Source organism: Leucopleurus acutus (assembly GCF_964270905.1).
Source record: "Leucopleurus acutus genome assembly, chromosome: 12".
NCBI classification, from domain to species: Eukaryota; Metazoa; Chordata; class Mammalia; order Artiodactyla; family Delphinidae; genus Leucopleurus; species Leucopleurus acutus.
The window spans coordinates 52,130,116-52,150,379 of NC_139154.1; positions in this window are offsets into that span (position 1 = coordinate 52,130,116).

Genomic DNA, 20,264 nt, shown 5'->3' on the forward strand with positions numbered 1-20,264 from the left:
TCAGACAAGGGATGGACACATTAATATGTTGAAGAATTTGAACCTGAAATGTTAGGCCAGAGAGAGGTCATTCTAGATGAGTGGTAATGTTTGGAACATCAGAAAAGTCAGTGCCAGGTATTAAGAGGGGCCTAAATCAGTCTTGTATTCACTGAGGAATTTGATGACAGATCCAACAATGTGTTAAATTGCCCTCAGTAACTATACACTGTGACAACTTTACTACACAATGTTCTTTTCATCCTGAACATTGGTGCAAAAGCATAGCTAGAAATAAAACAATAATTTTCAATTTGATAGAGAGATAAACATTTGGTAAACAGTTCAATTGAACTGATAGAGTGAGTCTTACAGGCTTGGTCCAGATTCTTGGGTCCGTTGTCTACCACTGATGTCTTCTTCTCATCTTGGCTTGATGGTACTTGCCTCAGTCAGTGAAAGCCAGGTCAGGAATAGGTGTTAAAGTTCACTTGGGTGGAGGGGACTTTTTTAAATGAGAGATGTGAATCCATGAGTCTATGCCCTTTAATTTGAGAGCACATGGATTAGTAGATAATACCTGATAAGGTATTATCAGGTATCATTATTTTACAACATGGCTTCAAAGAATCTTTTGTTTGATTTCTTTTCCAATGTGCATAATCTCCTGCAGAGATTGTACACATTGCAGGTTATGGGGCATCTGATCTTTATCCAAAGATAGATTATTGAGGTAAGCTTCAGAACCAAGCTTAGAATGTCTCCTAAATAATTCAGTGAAACTTCACAATAATGTAACATAGAAACAAGGAGCCATCTAGGAAATGAGTCTTAAGCAATAAATATCAAACCTCAATGATAATTAACATCATGAGAACTTAATATACATGAAGGTATATTAATGAAACAATTTTTTCCCTCTAAAATTATCCATATCTCTACAAAATATAGCCAAATTAAGACTAATCTGTTTACAAAATAAGTCTGGTTTCAATAAACTTGGCCTGACTATTAACATAAGTGTAATTGATCATATGGACTCCTTGAAGTTTGACTTCGTTGGACCTTTTCATAAGGAATCCAAATGGGACTTTCAACAGGCTTCTTAAGGCCAGGAAAGTCATGCCAAGGACTTGCCATCAGATTCTGCCTGTAATACCTACAGGTTTGGTAGGATTTCTCTCTTCTCAAGATCCAAAATATCTTGAGGTTCCTGCAAGTGCCAGGAAGTGGCCCTCCTTAATCACCTGGTAAGGTTGCTGGGAACCCGGTAAGTAAGGTACCAGCTTGTTTTTTCAAGGGGCTATATGGTTCCATAAAGTCTACCTTAGTTCTTTAAAACTATCTAGCCATACTTTATTTTATGTATATTCCCAAATGTGACATTTCGGTCAAAGCCATAGTAATATTGCCAGTGTTTCCAACTGCGTCTTGTTATAAGGAGAACAAATTCTTATTGAACTCATGCAAATAATTGCATTGCCATGAAAATAAGAATACTCACTAATTAAGAGTTTCCAAATTCTGGCGGGATCAGGAAGGGAGAAAAGGTAAAGGTTTTAACTCTGATTACAAAGGTATAATTTACCAAATTGGTGTAAGTCATAATTAGCTTAGGGGAAATGTTTCCTTATATCTGGAAAATAAAGATGAAAGGCCAGTAATAGTTCAGACAAAAAAAAATCACTAAAATTACCATTATATTTATCAGTTCATTCAATCCCATATAACTAATTCTTATTCTTCTTGAGTCCAATATTTCCTTTAGTTCTGCTGATCTTGCCTGATGATTGAAGGCAATAGTGTCAGTGATAATTTCAAGAAGTTTGCAAGGTTTTTGTTAAGGCTCCTACAATTTACACAGGAAAGTGGGTGCATTGATCACTGGAGACTGTGGAAGGTATACCCCAAGTAGAAAACATTTTCTAACAGTTTCATTGTCATTGTGAGGGCACCAGCCTTGCAGTAAGGGAAGGCTTTAACCCATCAAATGAAAAATGGAGTTTGCCAGGGATCCAGGAAGAGCCAAGCAGTCATCTTGGGTTTCCCAAGACCCAACTATTTAATTTACAGCTATTCCTTACACATCTCAATTCCTCTGATTTAGGAGCAGACTGTTGCCACGTTACAAGGACATCAGGATGGCAAAAGTCTGACAATGAGGGGTTAATTTTTTGCAGAAGTAGAATGGACTTTATACATGCCATAATCTTTACAGATTCTGTTGTTGTTGCCTTGGCATGAAAGTCTGCTGGGCATTTCCCTTATACTTGAGTTCAGTCCCTTTAGTGTGAGTCCCAATTTTGATGACAGATAACATTTTATGTCAGGACATATAAGACTTCCAGGAATTTCACATAATTTCTGGCACACTTACAATGCATATAAGTGTCTGGAACACTTATAATGCATATGTAGTATCCATATGTATGGACACTACTTAAAGAAAGCTGAATATTACTTTTTATTGTTACATAAAGAAAGCTGAATATTTTATTTATTGACAGTGCTTCCCATGACAACATGCCTAATTAATTTAATATCTCTCTTTTTATAAGGAAAGAAAAATATCTCAAAGTTAGTTCTAAACCAAAAGACTTCATTTAGAATTTGAGTTTGGGAAAGTTTTTCAAAGATATCAAAAAGGTTTTTAAAACAGTCAAATAAGTCACTGTGAAAAAAATGTTTAGTCATTCACTTAGCCAAAGTGACAATAAAATATTTCAAAGGCAAATACAGAAAGACAACAGATTGCTTAAAATGTAAAGAAAGTTTTACAATCCGTTATCAAAACAGATCAATATTCCAAGAAAACTTTGTCCTCCTAACAGGGAGAGAACCAAATGCTAGTTTTGCAGCAGCTTACCTTTAAATTCAATCTCAGCCAGTCCTGATCACCACTTTTCTCAGGGTGCCTTTTCCACAAACCTCCCACAACTTTCTATATCCAAATTTGTCTCTTATTTTCTTTCCCATTTAGAAATAACCAGATTCAGGACAAAATCACTTTTTTTTTTGGCGGTACACGGGCCTCTCACTGTTGTGGCCTCTCCCTTTGCGGAGCACAGGCTCTGGACGTGCAGGCTCAGCGGCCATGGCTCACGGGCCCAGCCGCTCCGCGGCATGTGGGATCTTCCCGGACTGGGGCACGAACACACCTCCCCTGCGTTGGCAGGCGGACTCCCAACCACTGCTTGTGTTTGTATTTTTTACAGTTTTTTTTTTCCTGTAATTGATACCTAGTCTCATATAGCATTGTGGTCGGAAAAGATACTTGATATGATTTCAATTTTCTTAAATTTACCAAGGCTTGATTTGTGACCCAAGATATGATCTATCCTGCAGAATGTTCCATGAGCACTTGAGAAGCATATTCTGTTGTTTTTGAATGGATTGTCCTACAAATATCAATTAAGTTCAAATTGTTTAATGTGTCATTTAAAGCTTGTGTTTCCTCACCATATAACCCAGCAATCCCACTACTGGGCATATACCCTGAGAAAACCATAATTCAAAAAGAGTCATGTACCATGACGCTGTTCATTGCAGCGCCATTTACAATAGCCAGGACATGGAAGCAGCCTAGGTGCCGATCCACAGATGAGTGGATAAAGAAGATATGGCACATATATACAATGGAATACTACTCAGCCAGAAAAAGAAACGAAACTGAGTTATTTGTAGTGAGGTGGATGGACATAGAGTCTGTCATACAGAGTGAAGTAAGTCAGAAAGAGAAAAACAAATACCGTATGCTGACACATATATATGGAATCTAAAAAAAAAAATTGGTTCTGATGAACCTAGGGGCAGGACAGGAATAAAGACACAGATGTAGAGAATGGACTTGAGGACATGAGTATGGGGACAGGTAAGCTGGGACGAAGTGATAGAGTAGCATTGACATATATACACTACCAAATGTAAAATAAATAGCTAGTGGGAAGCAGCTGCATATCACAGGGAGGTCAGCTCGGTGCTTTGTGACCACCTAGAGGGGTGGGATAGGGAGGGTGGGAGGGAGGTGCAAGGGGCAGGGGATATGGGGATATATGTATACATATAGCTGATTCACTTTGTTATACAGCAGAAGCTAACACAGCCTTGTAAAACAATTATACTCCAATAAAGATGTTTTAAAAAAAAAAAAGAATGCTATGACAGTACATTAGGTTATACCGACTGCTACCTTTCCTTGTAATATTCATCTGCCATACTCTGGTCATTTTTCCTTGAATGTCTTAGCAACTAGATTATTGTCACTTTTTCCAGTGCTATCCCAGTTGTAATTCTTGGTGATTTTTATAACTCATTTAGATGATTTCTCCAACATACTGGCATCTAAATTTCTAGACTTTGTGTACTCCAATGGTCTCAATTTCCCCCCTATTTCAGTAACTCACAATTATGGTTTTATGATAGACTCTACTGTTATCAATAAATGTGACTAATTTCAGTTTTCTATTATACAACTCACAAGAAAGAAAGAAAGAAAGAAAGAAAGAAAGAAAGAAAGAAAGAAAGAAAGGAAGAAAGGAAGGAAGGAAGGAAGGAAGGAAGGAAGGAAGGAAGGAAGGAAGGAAGGAAGGAAGGAAGAAAGAAGGATTAACTGGATGGAAATTTGAAATATTAGAAAATATGTCATGAAAAAAAACACAATACAAGCAATCATTAATTTTATTTAACAATAATAACAAAAACACCAACACTGATATCTAATTGTGGGTTTAAGCAAAACAACATAAATATAAATAATAAATTAGTAATGCAAATTTTTTTAAGTGATTGCAACTACAAAGCTCTAAATCTTTGTATTATTAGGGGTGTTGACAAACTCTATATTTCAAGTTAGAATGCTTGTTAAAATATTAAAACTGCATAAAAAAATAAAAAGAATAATATGTATAATTTGCAAAATAAAATCTAAAAAATATTCAAGTAAAAAATGCAGAGGACGGCAAGGAAGAATAAAAGTTTTTTATAAATCAGAATGAAACAGCAGAAATGAATAAAAAGAAGAAAATATGACTCTAAAGAGAAAAGATAAATGAAAGTCTACAGTGAATATGTTAGTTGTCAAAACAAAATGACTTGCATGACAGAATAAAATTTGTTAAAGGCTTTATTCAGCTGGTGAGCATCGAGGCTGCTGGAAGACCAGATGATTCCGGCATCGAAGTAGGATCAGGCTTTTTATAGGACAAGGGAAAGTAGAGTAACGGAGGTTTTGGCTTGGCAGAAATTTTTAACTTTAACTGAAACTTAAAAAAAAAAAAAGAAGTGTGCTACTTGTGAGCTTAGCTCATCAAGGTGTTGCCCTCAAGTCAGTTCAGCTCTTTTGTGTCTCGGTTTCTCCAGCCAGCTGTCTAAAACCACTGTGCGGGTTCAGAGCACTGAATGACAAATTCTTACGTGCATCCCCAGGACAGCTATAAACTACATAAAGTGTCATGATGGGGTTCCCCGTGGGACCACTACTCGTTATGACGATCATTTCTCAGACACTTCCTCTAGGTTGTCAGTTGCCTGAGAATGCCTCTGGTCTGGAAGGAACTAGTGTCCCTTCTTTTGAGAGCTGAATGGACTCAGTCTCTCATTTTGCTCTCGAACAGCTTTTTCATAATATATACATACAAATCTTTCCAATTTAAGCCAAATTTGAAAAAGAGGTCAGCCAAAACTTTTAACTCTAAATTTCCTTCTAGGTTTTTCCTGCCTAGGAATTCCCTCTAGGTTCCTGGGTAAGATATCACCTCTAGGTCCCTGCCTAGGAAAGCACTCCAAAGTTTCTTCTGGGCTTTTCTTGCTTAGGAATTCTCCCTAGGTCCTTTTCACCTAGGAAATATAACAAAAATTTCTTCTAGGCTTTTCCTGCCTAGGGATTCCTCCTAGGTCCTTTCTACCTAGGAATTGTACCAGTTCCACAATAAAACTTCAAGGCTTAAGATGACAATTTGAATAATAGTCACAGGAACGTCAAACTTAACATAAAGAGGTCCATATATCAGGAAGAACTCACCAAAGCACCAGAAGAATTCTGTGAAGCCAGGGCAGTGGGGACTCAAGGGGTCTGTGCTAGGCACTGAGTCCAGAGTAGACTCCAGGGGACCTCAGGTGGGTTTTTCTGATAACTTGTTGACTACACAAAGTAACGTCAAAGAAATCATCAATAATCAATCTACCATACAAATAGAAGAGAGCTTTATTGGAGTTAAACTGAGGACTACTGCCTCAGACTCTCAGATTGCTTTGAGGAACTGATCCTGAGAAGCATGGTTTTCAGCACAGTTTTATGTCCTGTCAGAACAAAGAACATCAAACATGACAAGAGTACATTATTTCAAGATTTCAAAGATGACAGATCAGCATGTACACCAAAAGTCAGCACAGCCTTGGCGCCTGGGAAAGGATCCTTGTCACTGAAGTGTACTAGCACTGGTGTCTCAGGAATGGAGGCATTTAATCTTTATCTTTAAAATAGACATTTTTACTTCTGGTCAGTGCACTCTTTTCTTTAATGGTTAAAGCATATGTATAATGTAGTTTAACAGGTCACAAAACAGGCTGTTCTAGTTAGCATAAAGTTTAAGTTAAATCATATATAAGCCAGAATTACTTCCCCATACCTCAATATGTGAACATTTCTTCCATCAGTTTTATTGACATGACTGGGGAAAGTTCCTACTGGTATTTAATTGATAGAGGCCAAGGATGCTACTAAACACCTTACAATGCATAGAACAGCCTCCTATAAACAAAAATTATCTGGTCCAAACTGTCAATGGAGAAATCCTGCCTTAAAAGGAATAAGAAGGAAGGAGTTTGGGAGAGGTAGAGGAGTGAAGCTTGGGTAGGTGTTTTATAATGGGTCAATTCTCCCAACAGTGCCCACACCTCTGTGGTGGAGAGGCATTTCCCCTATTCACTGATCTACCCAGCTTTACAAGACCTCCACTTCCTCCTAGCCAGTCTCTAACCAAAGCACCAGGACACTCTCAAGGTAAAGGGGGAAGGCTGAGTAAAGAGCTCAGGTTTGGGGTTAGGTAGACAACTTGAATATTAGCTCCACCAGTTCTGTGTGACCTTTGGCAAAAATCAGTCTCTTGGCTTCAATATCCTTATCTACGAAATGGGGCTAACTATACCAGCTGTGTAGGAATCCACACTAGTGAGAATTAAATGAGGCAGAGGTTAGATGTTTTGCCCATAGTAAATACTCAACATACACTTTTGTCCCAAAGTATTCGTGGTGGATTGGTTCCAGATACCAAAATCCACAGATTCTCAAGTCTCTTATGTAAAATGGCTAGAGTACAATGAATACAGTCGGCTCTTCATATCCCTAATCACAGTTTAGCATATGCGGATTCAACCAATCATGGATCAAATGTCCTGTCCTTGGTTGGTTGAATCTGTGGAGTTGAAACCAATGGATACAGAGAACTGATTGTAAGGATTGATTTACTTCCCACTCAGCCAATCATTAGCCTCCTTCTCTTATCTGGAGAAGAAATTCCACTGTTATTATGGAACATTTCAATAAGGGCTTATGTTGTCATTCAGATTTTATGTCTGTAATAACTAGTTTCTATAAAACTGAGATCTAACAAAACTCTGACATATTGATACTTTAACTTAGTATGATTACTTCTAATTCAGAAGAATATTTGTGACCATGTCTTTCTCTGCAGTTTTTCAAGGTGCTGTAAATTAGGTCTTCCCCAAGCTGAAGACCTTCTGTATATGCTTTCAACGTTGGGATGCAGTCTCATATTTGGGCTGAATAATGGGATTTCGTGGTCTTGAAATAGGCCAACTATAACTTACATGACATTAATTTCCTTCATTTCCCTAAGGACCGCTTGGTTTATAATATGCACTGCATTGGCACATGAGGTCCCAAAGTCCACAGAAAGGTCAGATAAACCCTGAGGCCTCCTGGACACAGACCTCTTCCTCTTGGAACAACATTGTTAGGAAATCATAAAAGATAAGAAGAGAGAAAATGCTGCCAAGAGCCAAGTCATTATTTCTGGAAGAGTGAGCCCCCTTGGGGCCAAGTACTCCCTGCAAAAGAGGAAGAGCTATTCAGGAAAGCTTTGGCGTGTTCTCTGAAGGCTTAGGCTGGGCTGGGTCGACAGCTGTAGAGCCTTTGCTGCTTCTGAGTTGATTCTCTGGTAGCTTGTGCCCTGGCAGATCCCCAGCTCCCTTCAGAAGTCTCACTGCCAGCCCTAAACCTGCCTGTGCAGCAGTGCCTCTGGTCTGCTCACTCCCTCTCTTTGAATCCAGATGTGCATCGTTTCTGTGTCTGACAGGCATCCCCTGTTCACTTCCTTCACTTACAACAAACTTTACTTGAAAAAAAATCACTTTTCTTTCAAAATATTCCATTGTTTAGATTATTTTTTACTAAGTTGTTGGGGTTTTTGTTTTTTTAGCTAAGACTGGTTTCCCTCCTACATACGCCCATTCTAGATGAAAGATGTCGCTATATTCTCAGAGCATCACTGCCCAGCACCTAAGTCCTCCCTTGTTCTCCCAGATGTCTAGTTTATTAACCAGTCCTAATAATAGTTCTTAACAACTGAATAGCATTTCTTTCACACAATGTGATTTGTTTTCATCCTTATAAAAGCCCTGCAAGATGAGCAGGGAAGTTATTATCTTCCCTCTCCAGACAAAGAAAATGGTGGTCCGATAAGCTGAGTTGCCAACTGTCTCACAGTAAGCAAGTACCGGTTTCTACACCTGTCACCCACTACCCAGCAGAGAAAGCATCTCTTTGATACTTCTTCACTAACTAGGAAGCATAAACCCCAAGATTTTTAGCATAGCACTCATGGGTCCTCTCAGTCCAGCTGAAATTCAGCCTTCTGGTTGTTGAAGTCTTTCTCTCAGGCCTGGATGGTGAGCCCCTGAGATCAGGAGCAGAACCGTTTACTACTATATTGTTGGTGCCCAGCATAGGGCCAGGTATATAAAAAGGATCAATAAATGCCCAATGAATTAAGCCCACAATGCAAGGAATGAACTGAGTTTTCAGAAACGTCTAAGCCTCTGCCTTTTGCCAAATATGGAACTCTCTCCCATCACTCCATACATTCTTAGAACCATTTAAAGTCCCTCACCAGCTTCTTTCCAACTAAACTTCTGTCATTGATATTAGGTAACCAGCTGGTATTCCTCAGCAGAAAGGCCACATTACTCTATTACTACTGAGAAAATCAACCCTTGATTTTCTATGTACATCTGCAAAGTAGATCCTTTTAGAATCAACAAGGTGGTATTATCCAAAAGTGGATACAGAGTCAAAACTAAAAGCACCCGAACTTCTGCCTGGGTCAATACTGCTGACAAAAAGCTCAAAAAGTATAAAGGCCCAGAAGCAAATTTAAACCCACTTTATCTGTCTGCACATATTATGTTTTCCAATAATACCTTTCAATAAACTCTATAATCTCATCATCATTGTGATGATGACAATGTGGGCTTGTCTGGATAACAAGTAAAGTCTCTCTTTCCAATCTGAGCTGCTCCAGCACAACTCAGGAAGGAGAGTCCTTACTACTTTGCTCATTCAAAGGATCAACTCACATACAATCTGTAGGCAATATGGCTGAATGTGTACCATTAGGGAAAACTATTTTCACAACTGTTTGCAGCCCTATTCCTCTCCCCTGATTTATTTTTCTTATTATCATCTGAAATACTATATAATGTACTCACTTAAATGTGTATTGTCTATCTACCTGAACCTAATAGAAGGTAAGTGTGGCAGATGTGTCTACCTGCCAACCAAATATTCATGCCCTCCTCTTCTAATAGAGAGTTTCTGCTGGGAAACAATTACCAGCCAGGTGCGACATTTCCCAGTCCCCTTACATGTGGATAAAGCTATATTATTGCGTTCTGGTTAATGAAATATGGGTGAAAGTGATGTTAACAATCTCCAGATTGCCATTTTCTCTCCCACGCTCTGATCGCTAATGTCTACGTCCAGCGTAATCTTGGAAGCCTCACACTAAGTATAACAGAGCTTCAAGTCAGCCAAAGTCCTTAAATAAATATTACAATGATCTGAGCATTCTCCTCCCCTACCTTATTGCTTATTTGACTTTTTAGGAGCAAGAAATCAACTTGTATTGTATTTACCCACTGAGATTTCTGGGTTTGTCTGTTACAACATCTAGGATTACATTCACTAATACAATAAGTTCCCCAAAGACAGACGTGTTAATGTGTGTTTTCGTCAGTGCAAAACACTGCCTGGGCATGATGAACACAACATTAATTCAAGAAGTATTTTGAAATTTCTTCTTTGTAGTCTTTTGTTAGTCCCAAGAGTCATCAAATTCTCTATAAATAAGCTCAAATCTGTCTCTTTCATGTAAATGGAGCAAATGATTAAAAAGAAAGAAATAAATATTTATTGAATACTGAATGAACAAACGAATGAATTAGAGCAATGAGGGGACCTGGTTTTAGTTAAAGACAAGGGAGCATGGCTCAGATGTCTGGCTTGACCCATGTGCAAAGCTGCATGTGTAAATGATGGCCACCAAGGATTGTGGGCCCCTGAGAAGAAGACTATTTTGGTCTCCTTCCCAGATCCTTGGCCTTTAGTGTCCCCATCCTCACATTCTGTTTTAAGGATGGGCTCAGAGGAACCTCTACACAAGGCAATATTCACACACCCATTCATTTATCAACTTTAATAGGACTCTGCCCTGTCTCAGGCACTATGACAGGCTTTGGGAGGGTCAAAGAGGCTTAAAGAACACCCTCATTTTACCTTATAGGTAACCCATGATTTCTGAGCCAACATTTCAGAAACTGAACATTTCAGAACATTACCTTCCCTCCTAAATATCACCACTCCCCAAAGCAAAGATGCAGATTTCAGGCTTATATAGTGATTTTTAATAAATATATTTATTTATTTATTTTTGGTTGCATTGGGTCTTTGTTACTGTGCACAGGCTTTCTCTAGTTGCGGCGAGCAGGGGCTACTCTTCGTTGCGGTGCGCGGGCTTCTCATTGCGGTGGCTTCTCTTGTTGCAGAGCATGGGCTCTAGGCACGCGGGCTTCAGTAGTTGTGGCATGCAGGCTCAGTAGTTGTGGCTCGCAGGCTCTAGAGTGCAGGCTCAGTAGTTGTGGTGCACGGGCTTAGCTGCTGCGCGACATGTGGGATCTTCCCGGACCAGGGCTCAAACCCGTGTCCCCTGCATTGGCAGGTGGATTCTTAACCACTGCACCACCAGGGGGAGTCCCGTATATATACTGATATTTTTTTAATAGTTATGATCTGAAAACTTGAGAGCTTCCTTCAGAGCTCCCAGGGCTGCCTCCCTAGTTTTAATACAGTAGCCTCTGGGAAGTCAAGTCAGGGTGCAAGAGTGTATAGGAGGATCACCTGCTGCTCCCATTCTAAATCTGTCCTTGAACCAGAACTCTCCACAGGAACATAGTGTTGCTAATGATGCTATTTGCTTTGTGTTTCTTTTAAAAAAGAAGGAACACCATCTCTCCTGCTTTAAAAAAAATCCATTAAACTACTGTTTACAACCCAAGGCATAAAGCCCAAAAAGGGAGCACAGTCCCCAAAGCAATCAGGGACAGAGAGCAAGCTGGCCACCTCAGACCTGTTCTCTAGACTAAGTTCAGTTTTCCCAGTGCTCAAGGAGAGGAAAAGGAAACTGGAGCAACCTTCTGCATAGAGTCTTCCCTTCTGCACGAGTCCTTCCTGGTGGTCTTATCCATGCCTGGCCAATGCTGTCCACTGCTGATGGGACCTTCCCTTCCATCCTTTCTTGAACTTTTGGAAGAAGTCTACCCTTCTCTCCAGAGTCTTGAAAGCTAGTTGATCCTTGGCATTTGTGGATTAATATTTGAGATTTTAGCCATTTGTGGGTAATCCCAAAGTTTCATGGCATAATATTTGCCATTTTTCTGAAGCGTGAATTGTAATCTCATGAGCTATAATGCTGCATCCACGTCACAGCACGCTGAGCAATTCTCATTGAGTGATTTAAGGAGATTTCTTATACTGTTACCTTTATTTTAGTACATTTTGTGACAACTGGAGAAATTAAGACAACCACATCTCCTCACTGATCTAGCAAGTAACCTTAAGGTCGTTTAGGAGAGTATATAGTCCTTGCTATAAATGCTGCAATGGAAGGCCTCCAGTCCTAAGGCTAGTCTACTGGTCAAAGTTAAATCACTTCCCTAGTAGGAGACATTTTGAAGAGGACAAAGATTTACGAAGCCACTAATATATGCCAAGTCCTAAATTAGGCATTCTATATGGATCTCATTTACTTTCTACAATATCCCTACAAGATAGATATCATTTCTTCTTTTCTATATGAAAAAGCTGTCTGGACTCAGAGAGGTTATGTAATTCACATGGCTGGTAAGGGGGAACCAGGATTTGAACCCAAGTTCCTCTGATTCTAGAATCTTCTGAAATCAAAAGAGAGCAGAGACTAGGCTTTCCTAGCTCAACACCACCTATTATAGGGGCTGGAGGCAGGGGAGAAACTGCTTCATTGATAAAGGTCTCACTTAACACTGAAGAGGTATCAGCAGTGAGAAACTTCGACCTTGAGAGAATCAGAGGAGTAGAGTAGGGGATGAAACAACAAGGAGAATGGTGTGCAGTATGGCAGAAGCAGGCTTAGGGCCGTTCAGGTCTGTCTTCTGAAAATACACGGAGATAGTTTACACCTCTGTCTTTACTCTTACAGTTCCCATAAAGTGCTTCATAGACAGAGATCACCCAGTGAACAGAAATTGTCAGACTACAAGATGTCAGACTACAAGAATCTTAAGGGATTCTATAATCCCAAAGTAAATGTAAAGTGTAAAAAAGTTCTAGGGAGAGAGAAGAAACAGACAGGAAGAAACAGTACGAAGTCAGTGCAATCTTAGCTGTCACCCATCTGACAATTGACTCCCTGGGGGCCAAGAAAAAGGTCCCAGGTCCCAGCCTCACTCTACCAGGAGAGAAGCAGATGAAATAGGACATGTGACTACTGTCACCACTCCTCCAGAAGCCCAGGCCCAGGATGTGCAGAGAAGGGCAAAGCCAGGAGCATTCTTGCAGGGTCTACCCGACACTTGGACTTGGCCATTTTTCTCTAGGAGAACAAGGAAGCTTCTGGAAAACAGTACCCTTTGGTGGTTTGGTAGCTTCCTGGAGCATGAAGGGAACATGAATCTGGATGGGAAAGGTTTTAACCTCCCATAGATGATACTTGTGGGCCTGATAGATTTAGGACATAATGAGACAAGAAGGAAGACAGAACACCCAAAGGGAGAAAAAATAGAGTGGTTCCCAAGGATGACGAAGTTACCTCAGGGACCACTCCATGGCCTCTTAATCTAATTTCCTACCTCTGTGATTCTCGGACCTCTTCTAGAACCAGGTGAGTAGCCAGACCAGAATAGCTAACAGTCCTTAGTGACCTGGCAACTATAATTTTTCAGTCTTGATCGCTATCAGTGATATTAAATGTCCCCTATTCATCACCTGTATCTAATTATCACCATTATTCTGAGAAGCTCATATGGAAGTAGGAACTACGGTGACAAGGATCTTGTGACTGAATCACACAGCCCCAGTAGCCATGTGTGGGTACCAGGGAAGTAGCAGCTCCCAGGAAATGCGTGAAGCACCTTGCCTGGAGGCTAAGTCAGAGTGGCTCAATGGTGGGTCTGTGAGCAGAGTTCGTGAACTTGTTCCAAATAAGAAAGAGAATATCTTCTTCCAAGGCAAACTCTTCTAGCTTCCCATTCCTTTGTTATGAAACAGAGCCCTCATTCAACTGATCTAGAAAATTCTGGCAACCAAACATTGTATTGAGATGAAGCCATGGAAAGAGTCTCAGTCTAAGAGACAAGAGACTCAGGGGCAACCAAGGATCTGTTCCTCCTTGACACTTCCGGCAAGACCCTTTCCCGTCTATAAACTCCACGTATCCTCGCAGCTCTGTCGGCAAGACCCTTTCCCGTCTATAAACTCCACGTATCCTCGCAGCTCTGTCGGCAAGACCCTTTCCCATCTATAAACTCCACGTATTCTCGCAGCTCTGTCATACTAGGGTATTATGGTGTGGGATAATACTTGGACTTTTGTTTTGCATCCTTCTTTCCAATGGCATGGCCTGCTCAAGTGTGCAACGGTGCTCTATATTCATGTCCTCTGAGCCTCACTCATCTCTGAGCAAGTTGTGCATTGCTATCAGGACACTCCCAACTCTTGTGCAACATCAGTGTAGCCAGAGTGTTAAGGAAAAGAAAATAATATCAGATGATAGAAGTGCTTTAGTTTATTTTATGCTTATCATTTTCAGATAACTGCTTGGACCAGTATTTCCTAATATAGAATATCCTTGAGTAATCCTCTCTTTAGTAAGCCTCTGAAATAGTCATAACATTGTATGGCATTGTGAAATATGTTGTCAGACTCTTGTCCACCAATGCATAGAGTTGACTCCCTTAAAAGATCTATTGGGGGATGGAGGTGACAAGAAGTCTTCCTGCCGGCAAGGTTGGGTGCGCCTACAAAGTCAGCCCAGTAACCCTGAAAGTAGGACTCACCAAGGATAGGAGTTGCTCATCACAGCCCCACCCTGAGGCCCAAGCAAGATGTGGCCCTGCCCTGGGACTGCCTTTTAAAGGACGCTTCTCCATTTTTCCTGTGGTTATTCCCCTCCCCATGGGCTGAGAGGTCCTTTAGGCCTAAGAAAGTAACCACTCATAGCCTATATCACTCCCCCTTTTATAGCATACCCCAAAATGGCGCCAGCTCACTTCAAGACCCAATCTGGCCATTTTCCTTGGTCTATTCCCGCAGAGGAGAGCTGTGCTCTTAGTACGACCACCCTTGGCTCCTGATATGTACAACCTGAGGTCCCCAGAGGGTGACTCCTGGGGACAGTGGGCATAGCTTGGATTTGTGAGCTGCCTTATCCACTCATCTGCCTGAGAGAAGACCATCACAGGGTGGGATAGAGTTGAGGACGGGAAGTCAAGGTGGAAAGGGGAGATGCACTATGATGCTGGGAAGAGCAGTTCGCTGGAGAGTCCGTACACTATAAATTAAAACCTAGTCTTCAGGGTGATTATGAAGGTGCATTTGTCAAGCGAGGAGCATACAACCTCTTGATTTAACATTTGTTAAGTTGGTTTACAACTTTTAAATATGTAAACATATAGCAAATGGGCTTCCATTTGTACCCTCTCCCTGCAAATACTGGAAGTGAGTCTGGAAAGTGGTGCACTTCCAACAGCTTGTATAAATATTAAAGAGGAGGGAAAGTAGGTGAGCAGTGGCAAAGACTCACAGCTTTAAGTGAAAACCTCTCCTAAAACTCAAACCAATGCAAACAGAAAGATTCCAAGCGCAGTGAGAAGGACCAAGAGTCCACAGCACAGACCGCTTCGCCTTAGCATACAGGGTTGTGCCATTAGGACCCATCTGGACCCAGCCCACAGAACCCATCTTTTGGCCAATAGGCTATTCCCCAATCCCTAAACTCACCACCAAACCTCAATGCCTTTTCCCAGTTTACTCCCTCAGCTTAGAACCCCTTTTCCCCATTTCTCCCCATAATGAAACCCTTGAAAGCTCAGCTTAAATGCAATCAGCTCCCCAAAGGCCATAGCCTCAGACTTCCACACACAACCACACCTAGGAAAATTCATTGCTCTCTCATCTATTTCCAGTGTATTTTATGTCTACCTCTAGTACGGCATAAAACACAGAGACTAGATGTTACTTTTTTTGTATCCCTAGTAGTGGTCAATCAGTACTTGTTCAATGACCTCTGCTCAGCTATAAAGGGCTGAGGGAAAGGCACTGATTCTTCTAACATGTTTTACCTAAGTCTGCTTCCCTCCCATCCAGAGAGAAAAATCATCTTAATCTCACACTTATTCTTATCGTGATACTTCTCTGCACTCATCTTCATGCCCTACGGTTTGTACAGCACTACAGCTCTTTCATGTACATCAATTCATGGTATCCTCATAAGTATTACATAATGTTATAAGCCCCATCTTCATCTGAAGAAATAGATCTGAGAGTGAGTGAACAGCGGAGTTTGAACTTGAACCCCAGGTTTTAATTCCAGTTTCAGTGCTCCTTCCTCTCTACTGGATCCCCAAGATTACGACTTGAGCACCCCCCTTGTTCTTATGACTGACAAGCTCATGTAGACCCTGGTAACTGACCAGTGCAGAGATCTAATCAACATTGGATTTGGACAAATAAGGAGTCAGGGAGGAAACCCTCAACATTTATAAAACAAAATAGCAACAACCAACAATGAAAATCCAGGGATTGGGAAGTGGGTTTGGCTTAAGTAAACCCCAGTCACCAGAAATGCTAGCTTAAGTGAAATAGGACTTTCCAGAAAACAGCAGGTCAGATGGGAGTTACTCATGGTCTGGAAATCTGTCATGGGCAATGCTGGGTGCTCTCTTATAAGAAACATTTTGAAAGGAGTTTGGAAACAGTGTTTGCTAAAGGGATGGAAGTGGTCCAGAAATGGACAAGTAAAGATTATAAGGAAAGTGAGAAAGGAAAAGTGGGGAAACTGGTTTGGGCAGAGGACGAGGAAGGAAACCAGGAAGTAGCTCAAAGAAAGCCAACCCCAGGAAGAGAGAGGATGAGCCAGAAACATCTGCCCACTCCCATGGCCTCACGGTTTCCAGTGGTATGATATAAACCTAATTGCACCCAACCGGGTCAGCTCTGACTGGAAGGGGTAGACCACAGGCTTGACTGCTCCTACCCTACAAAAATCCCTGGAAAGCTAAAACAATCTCTTCTTACTTCACTTCTGGAAAGGAACAACTGCCCTGCTGGGCTGTCAGAGCAGAGCCTCTCCTTTCCTCCAGAAGGTCTCCCCAGGTTCCCTCTGTGCCCTCTCACATTCAGTCACTTTCTGTTTGGGCATGGGGGGGGGAAGATGTTATTCAGTTTTATATTGTGTAGGAAGCAGCATAGTGCTGTACTGGACTTTGTAGATGAGATGAGGAATAAGTTAAGGCCCAGCACCCGTCAGTAAAGGCGAGTTTTCCAGAGTGTAAGACTAGGGTATGTGATATCACTTACATGTGGAATCTAAAATATGACACAAATGAACCCATCTATGAAACAGAAACAGACTCAGGGACACAGAGAATAGACTGGTGGTTGCCAAGGGGGAGGAGGGTGGGAGAGGGTTGGATTGGGAGCTTTGGGATTAGCAGATGAAAACTGGTATATATAGAATGGATAAACAACAAGGTTTTACTCTATAGCACAGGGAACTGTATTCAATATCCTGTGATAAACCATAATGGCAAAGAATATAAAAAAGAATGTATATATATGTACAACTGAGTCACTTTGCTGTACAGCAGTAGTTAACACAACATGGTGATTCAATTATACTTCAATAAAAAATAAATTTAAAAAATAAATGAATAAAAAAAATAAATTTTGCTTCAAATAAAAGAATAGGCTATGTAAGCAGATATAAACTCCAAGAAGCGGTAATTGACACTACCTAAATTAAAGAGCCCAACTTTGCATCCACTTTCATACACCTAGTACCTGCCTTCTCCTTCAGTAAGGGCCTGGAGATCCAGCCCTCTCCTACCAGCACCCACTGAAAGGAAGGGAAATGTCAGGGAAGAGGGTGGGAAGACACTGTTCTGTACAAAGATTAACATAACACAGACATGACATTCAAATTCCCACCAGGAATTCTCTGAAGGCCCAAGTGACCACAGGCCTGAAATGCCCAGCAGAGCCACCACATAATAATTAGTCACCTTCAAGAGCTGGTAGACCACCTTGAGGACAGGTATGGCAGCAGCAGGTGGGAGGGATGGGAGGCACTGTCTGAGCTGTGGGTGCCTGTGGCTACCCCAGCAGATCCCCTTAATTATGGCATGCCCTCCAATTTGGGAAGCCCACAATTAGTTCTGAGAAGTGTTCTGGGGTGATGGACCCCACAGCTGGTCTTTTCTTCTGGATTATGTTACTGTATTCAGTTGGACAACAGTGATGGCTCAGATGTATGAAGTAACCCAGAGAGGACTGTCTCGGGCCAGTGGCTCCAGCTGGGAGCTCTATGAATCCCTACATCAGCCCAGCACAGCTGGTACTGGAGTAACCAACAGGAATCAGGAAAGAAGGTGTTACTATTTTGATTCCCAAGGCTTGCCCCTCTGGGCTCTTCTATGAACTAATTTTTGTCACAAAGCAATAATTTCCAGGAGACTGAAAAATGTGCTTTAACACCAGGCCAGTAGGAAGAGCTTTCAAGAAAAAGATTCCAGGGATGAGATTTAGAGAAGGGAATGTTAAGAGCCTAGTTGTACATTCAGTTGTATGTACAACATCACTAACATACAGAGAGAGGCAGAGACAGAGAGAGACAGAGAAAGAGAAATTCAAATATTTGTGTTCAAATCCTTTGTTCTTCACTCACTAGCTCTGCACCCGTGGATAAGATCCCTATGGTCTCTGAACCAACATCCCCGTCTGTCTAATGGAGATAACACTTTCCTTATCTGGTGGTTGCAAGGAGAAGTGTTTGTTAATTTCCAGGACTAGAGCAGGTATTCAGGAAATGTTTCCTGAAGCAGAAGTTGGAGCTTGGCAGTATTTTATACTGTATTTTAGCCACTCTCCCAAGAACCTACCAGCCAGATGCATCTGTCAATAAACTGGTGATATCAACTAGGCACTTCCTAGGGGAGAGTTCCTGAATCTCACACTGGGACACACCGGCAACCACCAGGAGGCATGAGGAGAATGAACCCCTCCTGAGAGCCTGCCTTAGGCCACACGGCTGCAGTAAGTACACAACGTCCCTTCACTTCACGTGTGGGGAGCCGAGCAGAGATGGGACTAAGTCTCTGACATCCAGGACTTCAGGACGCTTAGCTCTGTTTCTATCCAAGAAAATGCTGGGTGGCCCAAAGGCAGAAGTAAGGATTTGGATGAGAGAGTCAAGGCTCACTTATATTAGATGTGAAAGATCTTCCAGGCAATCTCATTCTCTCTTTACCAAGTCATAAATACCTAACCTCTGCATTTTGTTCCTGATTCCTTACTGCCCCACTGCATTTGGACCCAGAAGTATGACTTCTGAAGCCTGGGGAGATGTGACCAAGTGATACACGTAATACATGTGACTTCTGCCCACATTTTCTTGGCAGAACTAGTAACACTGGTTACATCTAACTTCAAGGAAGTGAGTCCATCAGTCAGTGCAGTTCGGGTTAAATGGTGGCAATGAGCAGCCCCCCAAATCTCAATAATTTATAGGAACAGTGATTTATTTCTCATTCACGTGACATTAGTAGCATTGTAAATGCAAATACAGAGGGCTTTAAAACAGAACTTTGTAGGAAGAAATGGTACATCCTGCCTGTACTAGAGATTAAGGGAGTAGGGACAGTTAAACAGAAAAACAGACAACTGATCCTGACCTAGAGTTGGAGAACTTATCATTATGTATATTATATTCAACAATAAATTCACTCAACAAATACTTATTGAGTATCTACTATGGACCAGGAACTGAACCCAATGATGTATAGTGGCAAACAAAACTGGCCTGGTCTCTACCCTCACAGAGATTAAATATATTTAGAAAAGAACTGAAATTAAACCAATAAACACACAAATAAATATATACTTACAAATTGGGCTGTTACAATGGAAAACACTGGGCTGTCAGGGACAGAAAAGCAGACAGAAGGCCATACTGAGGAAGTGATGAGAAAACTGAGTGTTGACTGAGTTAGCCAGGCAAAGAATGGTGGAAAGAATGTTCTAGGCAGAGCACACAGGTTGTAAAAACTCCCTGAGATGGAAAAAGGGATTGGTTACTTGAAGTACGGATGGGAGGAGGGAAATCAGTGTAGTGAGTGTGGAAAAGCAGTTCAAGGGGAGGTTAGTGAGAAGACAGATCATGGAGGGCCTTGAGACCATGGTAAGGGTTTTATTGTGTTTTAACTGAAATAAGCCATTGACAGTTTTCCATCATGGGGGGTGGGTGTAATTTATGTGTAAGTGTGAGACATTATCCTACACCCATTTATAAATCATTTTTACTGCTACAGGGAGAGTGGATTGAAGTGGGGCAAGAGTTGAAACAGTAAAACCAGGTTGGAGGTTAGGCAGGAATCAAACAAAAGATGGTGGTGGCCTGAGGGAGCCCTCTGGAGATGGATATGGACATATCCGTAATGATTCCAAGACTGTTGATTTAGAT